The sequence below is a fragment of the Molothrus aeneus genome, chromosome Z (genome assembly GCF_037042795.1).
Source record: "Molothrus aeneus isolate 106 chromosome Z, BPBGC_Maene_1.0, whole genome shotgun sequence".
In the NCBI taxonomy this organism is placed as follows: Eukaryota; Metazoa; Chordata; class Aves; order Passeriformes; family Icteridae; genus Molothrus; species Molothrus aeneus.
In genome coordinates, this window is record NC_089680.1 from 63,671,576 (window position 1) to 63,687,353 (window position 15,778).

Genomic DNA, 15,778 nt, shown 5'->3' on the forward strand with positions numbered 1-15,778 from the left:
AGCATTTTCTAGCAAAGACTAGTGTTTGAAGACCTTATACATACAGGTAGTGAGTAAGTATTGTAGCAGCAAGCCCCTGAATGGGGAATAACGAGCATTGACTCCACGATTGCAGAAGGCTGATCAATTGCTTTATTACTATACTCTCCTATTAAGAAAAACCCATCGCCCTTGCCAGATAGTCCGATACACACTTGGTCAATGAATCCAAATCACCATCACCAGAGTCCAGTTAAGAAACCACCCTTTGGTAAACAATCTCTATAACACATTCCACAGGTGCACCACAACAGGGTCAGCAAGTGGAGATAAGAATTGTTTCTCATTTGCTCTGAGCTTTGTCACAGCTTCCCAGGAAAATCCTGGGAGAGAATTATGTATATATGTCTCTCTCTGTTCAGAGGATATGTGATTACCAAAAGTAAGTGAGTTGAATCATAGCAGAAATGGCACCGTCTTTACTGAGGAAGAATACACAGAAGTTATTTTTCATGTTTGTTTATGGCTCTTGTCACATAGGAAAATTATTTGCAGGTAGCTGTCACAGACAGGAAAATACGGTGGGAAAAGATGCTTTTTTCCTTACTTTAGGGAAAAAATTGCTGAAGTTGTCAATGTCATGAATATCTAAGTTAAAAATTAAACGATACATGCAATTATATCATACATCCACTGATACATTGCAGATGATACATGCAAAATTCTGGAATACGTTATTAAAAACAATTATCTTCTTTTAGCATATGATTGTTCAGATCTGTTGTTCTGGACTCATCATTAAAACAGAGTTAATTACAACCAATGCTTTGGCCATTTTTAAACAATGAAGAGTGGCAAGGATTTACCTTTTTTCTATTCTGCACTCCCCTCACTCAGTGAGCAGGCTGGGAATGGGCAAGAGACTGGGAGGGGACACAGCTAGGATAGCTGATGCCAGCTGGCCAAAAGAATATTTAATACCTCATTAATATCAGATGTCACTGTTGAATAAAAAAATACACAGACTCACCAGAAGACTGACTGGCATAATGCACCATTTATTTTGGAGTGCTCCTTTTTATATACTGTTTCCAATCCAGGTGGACTTGATTGGTCATTCAGTTAATACATTTCACCTGATTGGCTAATTAACAAGACACCCTTTTTATGAACACTCTTTGAGAAAAACAAGAATACAGAGAGCAGGAAAACAACACCTGCCAGGTTGTTTATAGTAACAAGCTATCATTGTTTGTCTTCTACTCCCTAAAGTCTCCCAGGCCAATTCTGGGAAAACTTACCTAGTTTTCTCACTCTCTGACGAGGTTGTCACATCCACAGTCAGGCTCAGCAAAGAACACTAGAGTCAGAAGAAAGAAGGGAATGCTTTTGGTTTCTGGGGTGTCCATCACTCAAAGAGTGGCAATGAGCATTGGTCTGCTTGTGGGAGGTGGTGAGGGATTGCTATTCTGTCACATCTGTTTTATCTTTATCTTCCCTTCACCTGTTAAATAATTTTTATCTTGATCCATCAAGTTTTCTTGCTTTTCTTCCTATTCCCTTACCTGTTTCAGTAGGCAAGAGAAGGAATGAGTGAGTAGCTGTGCAGGTATCTTCTGGCTGAGGTTAAACCACCACATGAAGAAAAAATTTAGGAGTTTTTTGTGAAGTAAAAAAACCAGATCACATTACATTTCTGGAGTTGCTTTTAAAAGTTAGTCTTTCCTCTTTGCTTTAGTTTCAATCCACATTTCTGTCAGATTCTAGGGAAGAAAAAAAGAAAAATCCCTTATAGAAATTTGCAGGGCAAAATTCATTTAAAGATATTTTACAAAAAAATAGTGTTTGTTTCAAAAAACAAAACAAATCAGTTTTGTATTTCTGTTAGAAGAATTTTGGTAGAAAAACACAGCTAGTTGTCTACTATGTCTAATTCACTACTGACTTCAATAGGGATTTTTTTTACTTCATAACTGCTTTTTATTCTATCTGTATGCATATGCTTTAAAGTAGAAAACTATTAAATATTTGACCCCAAATGTTTCTGGGGTGTGTCCTGCCTGGCTTCGTCTGGCCTTGCTGCTGGACCAAAGGCGGCAGCTGTGGCGTTTTTCACCCCAGAGATGCCTTTGGCCGGCTAGGTGCTGCAGCTGGGCGCTCAGAACAAGTCCAGGCAAAATAGGAACTCAGTTTACCTTTGGTAGAAAAGGTTCTGATGACGGTGAAGAGAAAAGGAGCGGGTTCTGCCGTGGAGCTTAGATCCAGAGTTTTATTGTAGCACGGTAGACCTCTGAATGTGGTAACAGCTCCGGACTGACAGACGACCTGGCTGCATGGTCTCATGGTCTCGTGTCCTTTTAAGCCCCGGGGACAGGGGGAGGGGAGGGACAGGTGAGGGCCAACCAGGTGGGAGCAGGGGAAGGCTCAAGGGATGTGGACGCTAGGACAAACCAATGAGCCCAGGCCTGGGGGGCATCTGCCAATCACATGACGCCTTGCTGGAAGGTTTAGATTAATGAGCAGCTTCCAGGCAGGAGGGCAAAGGGGGAGGGGGAAAGGTTGGCATACCTGAGGGGGATGGGATAGGTGAGACAGGAAATGGCGACACACTGCAACAGAAAGCAAAAAGATGATAGCATAAATAGGAAAAGTTGTTATTAAATTGAATGTTTCTATTTTGTACTGAAACTATCAACTACAGTACATAATCCATGCCAATTTCATGTGTTTTATTGCTTATTTTACACTATCGGTTATAAGATTTCCTAATACTCACAAAACCACTCTTTTAACATTTGATAATATTCACATTCTACATAATCTACCAAGAATGTTTGTGTCAGCCATCATTCCACCGACTAATCACCTGCTTTTGTCCCACAAGGTACTGTGAAGACCAGGACAAAAAGGGGATCACTAATGAACATTATTTACTGTCTTTATTGAGTGTAGACTATGTTTGCAAAGTTAGAATGAAAAAAACATGTTTGTAAAATGGAAGGTAATGGTATTTTCCTATTGAATACTAACACATTATGGAGATTGAAGTGATTTACTCTTCCATATGATATCTCATTGTCTGTAGATGCAGAACAAATGTATCCACTTTTCTGCTGAGAGAGATCTTTTGTCTTACAGGAACAATACCATTGTTCTGGTATCATCCAAAATTCATTGTTTCCTGACTTATTGTCAGCAAGTTAATGCAGTATTCCAGAATTTTTATTTTGTTTGGGTTTTGTTTAATACAATACCTTTAGATATGTGTTATCTAATGCTTTATTTATAAAAATATCACAGTAGATATCTGCTATTATTGAAAAACCTCTAAGAAGTTTTCAGAGTGTCCTCAGATTGGTTGTGTACTTAGAGAATATTTGCTATTTTAAAGCTTATTTTTCCTCTGTGCAACCTCCTTTGAATACAAAGGTTACTAGAACAAGGCTGATGCATTGATTTTGACATATCAGTTTTCTTTGGCAAAATTGAAAGTTGTACCCCACACTTGTAGAGAGCTTTTTGGATAATTGGCTAGCTGAGAAAGGCCACTTCGATGTGATACCGTTGGATAAGGATAGGGGAAACAAGCTGGGGATTATGCAACCAGTGTCCAATCACTGACAAAGGTCATAGTGACCTTCGCTGAAACGGGAAGATGGGGGAGAAAATCGCTTGCCAGAAAATGTAGATATCCTAGGTAGAGAAGCTAGAAGAATGTAAACATAGAAACAAAATAATCATTAGAGCATAGAAGTAGGTGTGGTTGATCTAAGTGTGCTTTAACCAATAATGAGCTCAGCTTTTGCAATATGTATAAGCTTCATTAACACCAATATAAATATGTGTGAGCTTTCAATAAACTTGGGGATTTGCCATTCACGCATATTGTGTGAGGCATTTCTTCCGCCGTTCACGACAAATGGTGACCCCGGACCCGTTTTTTCGACGGTAGCCATGGTCGAGCGGCGTAAGGGGTTTGGGTCCTACCGCAGCCGAGGACGGCGAAAGCACCGCTTAAAAAGGGAAAATGCTGAGCCCCGGGTGACCTCATCGGAGAGCCCGGCCGAGACGTGCTGCCGACGCCTTGAAGGGCTGCAAGAAGCGCGCTGTTATCTTTAACATGGATAAAGAAAGGCAAGCAGCATATGATTTATTTACTGGCTTTTTATAAAAGCGTCAGGTTAAGGGTATAGATTTGCAGAAAGAGCTTCATGGGTTGTTAGCTCATGAGTATGCACAAAGACTGTTTCAAAATCCTCACGCAGTGCATAGGTTATCAGAGTGACGTATATTTGGGGATAAGTTGTGGCAGGCAGTCATAGATGATGATAAAACCGCGAGAAAGTTGGGAAAGTTATGGCGAGTCGTGCATGATGAATTGTTGAAATACCAGGCAGAGGAGAGAGCTGCCCAGCAGGCTAGTGCAGCCCATGAAAGAAACAGGAGTTACGGAGACTGGTTTGGCTCCCCGCCAACACAAGTTCCTGCTCTAAACAGCAGCTCCCCGCCGCTATCAGCTCCTGCTTCAGGCAGCAGCCCCCCCCTCCACCTCCTCCCGCTCCAGATCCGCGCCCTCAGCCTCCCCGCCGCAGCGCGCAGCCCGCAGCCGCCCCGCCGGGGAGGCTCATGCCAGCCCCGGCCCTAAGCGGCTTAGCAGCTGCAGCCTGGCCGCCTCCCGCTCCGCTCCGCAGCCGCCCTGACCCCCGAGCCGGGGGGGCGGCAGGACGGGCCTCCCACCCCCCGTGGGGCAGCGGGCTCCAGGGGGTCCGCCTGCCCCGCGGCTGCCCGGCGCAGTTCTGCTTCCCGGTCACCAGCTCCCCGCGCTCGGACACGAGTAGCAGCTGTCACCGCTTCAGCTCAACCTGCCTCCAGCCCGCCACCGCCGGGAGCCTATGGGAGCCTTACAACCAGGATTACCTAATCCGGCTATGCTGCCAAGGGACTGGCCACTTTTGATTATTGATCTGAAGGACTGCTTCTTTACTATTGCTCTTCATCCTCGAGACACTGCAGCAGATATTGGACTGTGTCACACAAGGCAGTGTTTGGAGACGTGATCTTGATCTCCCTATACAGCTGACAGTTTGGTGTGGACCAAAATTTTTACTGGGTGCACTTACTCAGCATAACAGAAAAACGGGGGAGATATGGGCCTTGGAATGGATATCTCCTCCACTTCAACAACATAAAACCCTTCTTCAGAAAATGGAAATTTTAGCTGATTTGCTCAAAAAGGGTCGTGAACGGGCAGTACAGATTATGGGAAAGGAACCTGATCAGATACAGATACCAATGAAGAAAGATACATTGACCTGGTATCTGACAAACAGTATGGAGTTACAAGAGGCCCTATTGGGAGCCGGTAGTGTGACTGCCACTGATAATATTCCCAATGTACCATTGAGTTGGATAGGACAGTGGGGTTGGATTCAATGCCCAAAAAGATCACTAAAGCCCTTATCGGATGCTATAACTGTTTACACAGATGCAGGAAGAAAATCCAAAACTGCGGCAGTGACCTGGCAAGAAGAGGGACAATGGCATCATCATATACTCCGAGCTACTGAGTTGGACACTTTGCAAACAATGGAGTTATTGGCTGTTGTATGGGCCATGATGCATTTCTCTGGACTTCTTAACATTGTAACAGATTCTTTGTATGTTGCAGGAGTGTGTGAGCGAATAGAGGATGCCTCTATAAAAGAGGTTCAAAACCGGAGGTTACATGAGCTGTTTATGCAGTTGCAGAGAGCAAATGGTACCTTGAAAAGATATTTGAGCAAATATATAGATACCAGAGAGCCACAAGAAAGGTTGTCAAAGTGTTTGTTTGTTTTGAACCACTTGTGTGTTTTGGGGGAAAATAAGGTTCCTGCTGTGATTCGTCACTACGTACAAGAAACAGATGGTGTAAAGAAAGATCAGGGTGAGATGGAAGCTTTATGTTATTGCTTTATCAATTTTTGCTTCTTTTGTGGACAGTGTAGACCATCAGGCATGGGCCCCACCTCAGCCCAAGACTAACATATGGGTCACCCTGGCAAACTTGACTAAACAGGAGACTATTTGCCTGTCATTATCCTCTCCTGGCAATCCATTCACAACCTGTTTGGTTGGATTACCAGCAGATCCCTGGCCATGCCCTCCACATGTACCAACTTGTAAGGTCAGCAATGCCAGGACGAGTGTGGATAATTGAGATCAGTGGATTTCCCACTTTTCTATAGCACCACAGGAACCCCAAGAGTTGGAGTTGTTAGGGTCAGTGATGGCAGATGCATGTATTCATTCTAACCATAGAAGCCTGCTGTCAGTCAAGAACCATTCTAATGTTGTAACTTCCAGCATGACTGTCTACCGAAATGCATCGGCCTGGTGCAATTATACAACAAAGAGAGTGTCAGTCTCATCAAATGACCCTATTGAATTGCCAGCAGGATATTTCCTGATATGTGGAGACCGTGCTTGGGCCGGTATCCCATCAATGCTGCACGGGGGACCATGTACACTTGGATGGCTGTCTCTACTTACACCTAGCATGTCCATGATACTAAACATGAGCCGCCGCCATCGTAGAGGCAGACGAATGGCTCATGCATTTGCAGCAGACTGCTGGGACGATGTAAACTTTTGGTCCCCAGCAGCCATAGTTGCAGCATCTTTCTTAGCTCCAGGGGTATCAGCAGCACGTGCTCATGCTATTTTAAATAGGTTAGGGTGTTGGCTTGCTAAACAAACAAATGCAACTTCTTTAGCGATTTCTAGTCTTTTGCTTGATGTAGATTCTATTTGCCATGCGACACTTCAAAATAGGGCTGCAATTGATTTTCTCTTACTTGCACAAGGCCATGGCTGTGATGAATTTGAGGGCATGTGTTGCATGAATCTTTCTGATCATGCACAGTCTGTTCACTCACAGCTCTCTGAGTTACGGAGGTTAACTGGGAACTTACAGGTAGAATCAGGCCTTGGTATTGATGGATGGCTCAAATCTTTAAACTTAGGATCACGGTTACGTTCTATTGTTAAGGTTAGCATTGTAGTAGCTATTGTAGCTTTGTTGTTAGTATTAGTTTTGCCGTGTGTTTGTATATGCTTACAGAATATGGTGCGAAAGATGATAACTACCGCATTTAATCAAACCATGCTTGTTCAACAGAAAAACGGGGGAAATGTAGAGAGCTTTTTGGATAATTGGCTAGCTGAGAAAGGCCACTTTGATGTGATACTGATGGATAAGGATAGGGGAAACAAGCTGGGGATTATGCAACCAGTGTCCAATCACTGACAAAGGTCATAGTGACCTTCGCTGAAACGGGAAGATGGGGGAGAAAATCGCTTGCCAGAAAATGTAGATATCCTAGGTAGAGAAGCTAGAAGAATGTAAACATAGAAACAAAATAATCATTAGAGCATAGAAGTAGGTGTGGTTGATCTAAGTGTGCTTTAACCAATAATGAGCTCAGCTTTTGCAATATGTATAAGCTTCATTAACACCAATATAAATATGTGTGAGCTTTCAATAAACTTTGGGATTTGCCATTCACGCATATTGTGTGAGGCATTTCTTCTGCCGTTCACGACACACACTTAAATTTTTTAGGGGTTATCCAGTTTTGTAACCCTGAATCGTGATGTAGCAAACATGAGGAAATAATGCAACTGGTCTCTTGCAAATATACTTGTAACACACTGCAAACTTCCTGCACCCTCTACCCCATTAACAGTACAGTATCACATTTTCAATTCATAGGGAAAAAATTCAGAGATTCACAGTATCATTAGAGTGAAACCTGGAAGTGCAAAGAAAACTCCATTGTGGGAACCAAAGAGAGCTTAGAGTCTCTACTTGCTCTTGCTAAAAAGCAGGTTTAGTTATGAGTAGGAAAAGAAGGAAGGAAGCTTTGTAAATTAGTATAGGGAGGCTCCTCTAAATTTTGGTTCCTTTTCAGCACCAATAATACTGGGAAAAAATTTTTCATTCTCAAAGACAATATATCTCAGGTTTCTCCTAACTTTCTGACAACACTCTGGTCTCTCTTTTCTTTTAATTATATGTAACAGAACTAGAATCTAGACTTTCTAGTACACTTTGTGGTGTACTAGAAAGTCTAGATTCTTCATAACCATAGCAGAAAATGGACTAATCTTATATACTTGAAGAAATTTGGAGGAAAAAAGGGATGAAATTTCAAAGCAGCTATAAATCCTCTTGTGCCAAATTTACTACCCCGTGTATAGGCTGAAATTGGCAGCTGCGCAATGTAGAATGTGAGCCAATCATGTGGGTAGGAGTTTCCTAGAGTGCCATGTGAGTTCATAGTGGTTTGCAAAGCTGTGAGTCATGCAAGATAATTAAAAAAAAAAAAAAAAAGAAAAAAAAAGATGCAATATAATTTAAAAAACAAACATAAAACCCCACAGGTTCAACAAAAAGAAACAAGATTTGAGAACAATAAATGGTATTTTCCTTCTATACTTCAGTAGTGAGGTATTTGGGCATTTAGAGGCTATTTTTTGCACCGTGCTTCAGTTTAGATATGGATTAATAAGGATGAAAGATTCAGAGATGTTAGAAAGTCAAGACAGTGTGATCTACAGGGGAAGCTTGAGCAGCTGCAGGAAAAGAAAAAAAAGGGGGATAAAATTTGTAAATGCTTTTCTTAACAGGAAATTGAAAAACTGTTCTAACTATTCACAGCTGTTCTGTGAATAGCACATATGCTGCAGGAAAGATTTAGGTTAAACACTGGGATAAATGGGTGAACAATGATGACAGTAAGGAACCAGAACAGATTTCCTGGTACTGTTGTAGTGTTTCCTTCACTGGAGGTCCTTAGGATTAAGTTAAATGAACCTTTGTTAGACATATTGAAGGTGTGATTAACATGGCTTTAAGCACAGCATAAGCTCAGATGACATGTTACTCAAGGTGATTACACGACTTTATGGTGCTTTGAAAAAATGACTAATTTGTAATGAAAAGCATTGCTTGGAATTAAAAATTGAAGGATTTTACAAAGAAACTTTCAGAACAAATAATCTTCACATCTTCATAATTATCCCTATTTTTTCCTTCAACCGCATGATACACTGATTATCATTTCATGACTATTTTCCACCCTCTTAGGCATGGGATTTTTCTTTTCAGCATAAACAAAAGAAGGCAAAACTATTCAGTATGGCTGCATATTGGACCCTGAATTTGAAAAATATCCTGACAAATATATTCTTTCCTTCCCCATGGTGACTGTAGTACCACAAGGCAGATACTCCAGCTATTAAGTTTTCATTATTCAGTTTCCATTTGCACAGTTTAGGTATTGAGACTAACATGTACATTTTGAGTAGAATATTCATATTCTAGAAACAAAAGGAACACTGGGTGTTCAGACCCATAGGATACATCAGAAGGCTAAACAAAAATGGTAATAAAAACTCATGACAGATGCAGAGACTCTGACACAGCTGGCTGGGATTGGTCATTAAATTAAAACAATCCACATGCTGGGTGAACAATTCTCTAAATCACATTCCAAAGCAGCAAAACAGGGAGAAGCTAAAGCTTCCTAGGAGCAGAAATCCTGGTGAAGTGATTTTTCAGAAAATATCACGGTGACACCTATTGACATTCTTCATTGTATAATGACATATAAGTATATATGTCATTGTACCAGGAAGCATTTATGCAGTTCAGTTATTGTGAAAACAAACACCTGAAATAATCTTTGAATTAACCATTGTGTGTTTCATGTTCAGATCATGAAACACACAACGGTTAATTCAAACTTGCTGCTTGTTTCTGCAGAGAAGGAAAACCAAGAACACCATTGACTTTCACAAAGATGGAGTGGTCCATGAAATTACAGAAAGGAGTCCTTGAGCCTTATGGAGCCTTGTGAAAGAGATATAAAATGTATTGATCTTGTCAGGGAAGTGTGATTTGACTGAAGGAAATATGAAAATGTTGTCCCCACTTTCCCCCGACATGGGGCTGAATTAATGTTTCCACTGATTTTCTTTTGGAAGTTCCTGGTAATAGCAAAATATTGATAGGGCTCAGAGGGACTATTTATTACCCCCATGTCTCAACATTCCCTCAAGATTTTTTGAAAGATTGAACATTATGCAGAGCTTATCTATTCTACAAGATTAAAAAGATGGAAATGCATAGACAAAGAGTGTCACAAGTCTGTCCCCAGAAGGGCCAGGCTTTCTGTACTCCTCTTGCAACTATTCCATAGGTAATCCTCCACATGATATTCTTCCATAAATTTACTATTGAAAAAAAATATTCTAGTCTAGGATAAGGTATGTCTGAGTCTCATAGGTTCCCAGACACTCCTTTAAGGAAACATGAGTTATTTGACTGCCTGCTCTTTTGCTAAGTACCTTATTATTGCAGGAATATGACTAAAAAATTGACAATAAAAGCATAAGGTAGAAATATTGACAATTTTGTGACACAGTGGGACATACATATCATTTTGGGATGTCTGTAAATTACAGATATAAGGTCAATTTCATTACATACTAGAAATGTTTCAAATAATTTTATGGTAGCAATTAGGTAGCACTGCAAATTGTAGTGGTCAAATCATGCCATAGATGAGATGGCCAATCTGACATGAAACATCCTGAGGAAAAAAATTATCGAGTTAATTCTGATACAAAACTGGAAATCAAAGAGCACTAGAAATTCCAGTTAATAGCAAAAACAATTAGTTCCACTGAGTATTGAACATATGTCTCTGCAAGGTTTGTATTATCACAGTCATGCCAACACCAAACACAGCCTTTCCCTAATATTTCTTTTAACTTAAAATTGTCAAAGACTAAACTTAGTTCCATAAGATTAAAAATTTCTTTATATTTCCTGGTTTAATTTGATCATAATAGGTATTACAAACTACAAATTACAAACTTTTTTAGAAGATTTCTTAAATTATGGTTTTAAAGTAACATTTTTCAACTGTAGAATAGACTTTGAGCTGTAACAAAATGGCATGCACATTGTGGTAGACAAAAGGCAAAAAAAGGAGGTGCACAAAAATGTGGTGCAAAATTACACAAGTTGTGGCAAAGAATGTGGGTTGATTGTTTTCGCAATTTCTTTATGTGCCACAAGATGGCATCAATTAATTTTTAATGGACAGAGACTGTCGGCTAAAGATCTACTTTTGTAGTCCACGGATTTGGGAAAAGTGCTAAAAGGCAGAAGTTGGATGTTTTTTCCTAAGAAAATGCAAAAGCTCTCAAAATACAATCTATATTTACAAATCTATTGGGAAGAAAAATTTTAGTTAAATAAAATATTTGGAGAGCTCTGTATGTAAACTGATTCTCAAAATGTGACCAGAGGAACCTGATGTTGAGATTTATCAGACTTATACTGATTCACTAACATGTACTGCCCTAGCAGATAAGTTACTAGATATGGCTAAACATTCAAAGGGAAATGTGGAGCAGAAAGGATCATCATAACATACTATTTTGCTCCACAGAAAGTCCATCACAGTTTTCAAAATGTGGTTTCAACTAAGGAGTTTGAATTTGGTTCCAGATTTTCTAAAGCTGTGTGTTTGGAACTCTAAACTTTTTAAAAAAAGTTTCTCTGGTTTATCTTAACTGTATTCTTCCTTCACAATTTCCTTAAATGGGTCTTTCTTAGGCTTTCAAAGACCAGGAGCAATAGATATAAAGGAAAGCTTTTGAAAATAACATCTATCCCAAAGGCCATTTCTCTAAAGGGTATATTAAGAAAGCAGGAATCATGCTGTAAGCATGTAAGTAAGAAATAGCAAGAAAACTGTTAAAAGCTAAAGAAGAGAGAAGTAAATGCAAACAAAAAAAGTGAAAGGAACAGAAGGAGGAACAGAAACTGTTTCCATTGATTTAAATAATTGTATTGATATTTCAGAGTTTATCCAAACCTTGGGACTTGGGATTTCACTCTCATAACACCCAAATTGTACTTTCCAAACTGTTGCAAAACATTGCCAGGAACTGACCATCAATGGCAGGTCTTTATTCAGCCTACAAATATATAACAGAGAAACTATAATCTGTAACTGAGAAGTAAGATGCAGAATCATTACTCCCAGTCTAAAAGGGAATCCTCTAGAAATATCTTTATTAACTTCAAGGAGCATATTTTGGGGGATGGGAAGGATTGTTATTGCTAATAATGAAAGCAGACATCCGATGACTATTTTCAGAACAGTCTATGCCATCTCATGAATATCCTTTAAAATTGCTAGAGCTTTTACAATGACATAATTTTGGGATGCTCTGCTTCTCTTCTCCTTATCTGTGTGGGACAGTGACTCTGGCTTTTTCTTTCTGTCAACTGCACTAATGAAGACTGAGCATATCTCATATAACAGCCAGTATTTCTTTGGTGGAATAGAACTGAACGACTCTCTTGGACTTACCAAATATCGGAGAGCTCTTAATTGTCTTACATCTTCTTAGACAAAACTAGGAATTACCAAGAATTGCGCCATGCTCCTTATAGATGTTTTCATTGTTTACAGGTATAATTTTTCATCATTATTGTCATCATCATTGTAATTGTTGTGGTTATCATTGTTGTTGTTATTGCTAAAATTATTGTATGCCTTTGTTTAATCTCAGGTTAAGCCTAAAACAGCATTAATGACTGCAAGCTGGCTCCAGTTTAAGAAGCCTGTAGTTTTGAGCTCCAGCACCACCCCTTGCATTGAATATTACAGATTAAACATAGGAAAGACTTCAAATAATAGATATATCTGCTGCACAGTATCTCAGAAGAAGCCCTCAAAATCAGCATCCTGGATAAGAGGATAAAATAGCTCATGCTGCAAAAGGGGAATATTTATGGCTGATTCTTTGGATATCTACTGAGGAAAAAAGGCTCAGCATGAGAAGCAGGAGAAAAGAACAAAACCTAGGAGATTGACAGAAGATTCAGAAGGTTTTTGATGCCAGTAACTAACATAAATGTGTAATTTTCAGATGAACTAATGGATACCTTCTATATTTAGACAATCTTATATACTAAATGTCTATACAGAATTACATTTATTAACTGAGTATTCAGGCACTTACAAATATCTCTGCATGAGTAAGCAAGTGTATCTCTTACAATTGTTTATATCTTTGCAAACATATAACTACAGCATTTCACAACTGGAATTTATGTTTCTTTCAGCAAGTGAAAAGGGATTCTAAGTGAGAATCAGAGCTAGAACAAGAGATGGAAATTGATGGCTGATGATGTCCTGGATTCATCTGGGAGAGAGTTAGTTCTTCTTAGTAGCTGGTGTTTTAGATTCAGTATGACAATAATGTTAATTACATACTGATGTTTTGGCTGTGTTTAAGTAGTGCTAAGGACTTGTCAGTATCTCATTATCTGCCAGTGAGGAGCTAGCTGCACATGGATCCAGGGAGAACAGCCAGGACAGGTGACCTGAACTGGCCAAAGGGATATTCCAGTCATAAAATGTCCTGCCCAGTATACAAAATGGGGGAGTTACCCAGGAGGGAGGTCATGTAAGGACTTGAAGAGGGCAGTTCCCTGTCTCAAAAGTCCACAGAAGGAACTTTGCATAAGATAAGCCACCAGAAGAAATTTACGATAAGGAATTTGCAAGAGGAAGGTGCTAGTTCCAGGCCTGGCAGAGGTGAGGTCTGGTTAGCACATCCTGGTTAATGCATCCAGACAAATATTCCCACTCTGGCAAGCTGTGGGAAAGGAAGCAACTGCTCATATATATATATCACCTCAAATTGTGGGAACAGCATGTACCACTACCCCATGGATTCTCATAACATGTACTGTATAAAAGTGGTACCCTCAGAAGAACAGGTCTGAGACCCCCAACACCAAAAACCCTGGGTGAAAAGGAACCAACAGCATGGAGCTGGACCCATGGGTGGTGATTATCTTTTGCTGATCTCTCTCTCTTCCCTGCACCAGTTTTTTTTTTTTTATTTCTTCAATCTCAATTTTTTTATTTCTTCAACTCAAATTCACTGTTAATTAAGACTGTATTATTGACTTCAGCACATGGTCTCATTTTCTCCTTAATTCATGTAGAGGAATCTTTCACTAATCCTTTCATAACACACTGGTGGAGATTCAGAGATGGGCTGGACATCAGTGGGTGACATGCAATTGTATTGTGCATTGCTTCGTGTTTGTTTTTTCTGCTGGTTTTTTGTTTGGTTGGTTGGTTTTTAATTAGCATTACTCTTATATTTCACTTTATTTCAATTTTTAAACCCTTGTTATCTCAATTTTCCTCCCCATTCCACTGTGTGCTGCTTAGCTGCCAGCTGGGCTTAAACCACAACAGACATTTATACCTAATTTTTGAATGGAAAACACCTCCTTCAGCTGTGCATCTGTTCTGAAATAAATCAGTGTTAAAGATTGTGTAACTGGTTTTTCTGTTTAGAAATATTTTTCCTTGATCTTTAATGGTACAGCATTTTATGACTAGCATAAGATTTAGAATAAGTAGGATAATTTATAATACAAATAAAGACTATTTTTGACTAGTGGGTCAGAACAATTTATTGTTACTTAGATCATGTGGTGTTCCGTACCACCAAATCTGCAATGAATATTGTGTTAGCTGGTTTATTTAACATGACAAGGACATAACAGTCAGTTTCATTCCCAGTGGAAACAGGAAAGATAATAATACAACTTTTAATCATATCCTTGGCAGAATGCAATGCTTTTGTTCTGTATAGGTGAGTGAGATTGAGAATTTGCTATTCTGTTGGATAAAAATTCTTGTTGTATTTTGTTCTTGTCCTTCTGAAGTTGGCAAAAGTATTTCCAATGTGTTTGGTAGAACAAGGATTGGGTCCACAGTAATAGTGAAGTGTGACATACATAGTAGTTTTGATGTACAGAGGCTGCTGCTTTGAATTACAGGATCACTTATGCAGTTGGGCTTGAAAATAGGACAGACACAACATTTACCTTTGGAGTCCATGCAATATTTTGATTTAGGGATAATGTAATTATCATACTTTCCTGTCCCAGGATAACAGTCTTCTGCTGTTGGATGAAAGCCAAGAAAGACAAACAGTTAATGAATATAAACACTGAGATGCAAATGTTTCCAAAGAGTGGACACTGGTCCTTGGGATATAATTTCATTTCAATTGTTTCTGTCAGAGAAGGTAGTTAGAAAATGAAATAAATCATGGAACATAGCTACATCACAGTGACAATTTTTTACTGCTAATCAAAGTATGCCTACAGGAAGGAAGTACCTCCATATACTATTTGCTGCAAAGAGAGGCTTCTCTGCTTAAAATAGCAGTAAAAGGTTCTGACACTTGACCTGAAGATAGCCTGAATGCTACCTTTCTGTGTCACAGATGTAATTTTTCTAGTGTTATCAGCTCTGATCTACAGCTTTGCAGCATAGCTGCACACAGGTTCTTCCCATCTGCTTTAACTATTTAAAATTATTCACATGAATCTGCTTTATTATTTATGGAGGACTGATGCTTAAGAGGCTTCAACATAAACATGGACCCAATTGCGTTACAGATACATCCTATTAAGATTCCAGAGCCAGTTCTCTATGGAATTTAACAGTTTGCTAAATATTTGTGTGTTTCCATTTGATTTATAGCTGTTTGTATTGTAATATCTCTACTGAAACCAATATCTTCATTTTATTCATAGATAAGCCTGGTATTCAAGAATCTGGGCATTAGCTATAGATAATATTACTAATTGTCTTGTTTGGATTATTAAGTTTTATAACTGCCATAAGAGATAGCTCTT

At 39.3% G+C, this 15,778-nt stretch overlaps 1 long non-coding RNA gene across 1 annotated transcript in view; it reads right to left on the reverse strand.

The window, feature by feature from the left end:
- Positions 1 to 511: 511 nt before the first annotated feature.
- The window catches only part of LOC136569192 (uncharacterized), a 63,541-nt gene continuing 48,274 nt past the window's right edge, over positions 512 to 15,778 (reverse strand). Inside the window, exons 3-4 of the long non-coding RNA XR_010785324.1 lie at positions 2,175 to 2,588; positions 512 to 1,742 (exon numbers count right to left, since the gene is read on the reverse strand). This is a non-coding gene — a long non-coding RNA (uncharacterized lncRNA). The remainder of the gene's footprint in view (positions 1,743 to 2,174; positions 2,589 to 15,778) is intronic.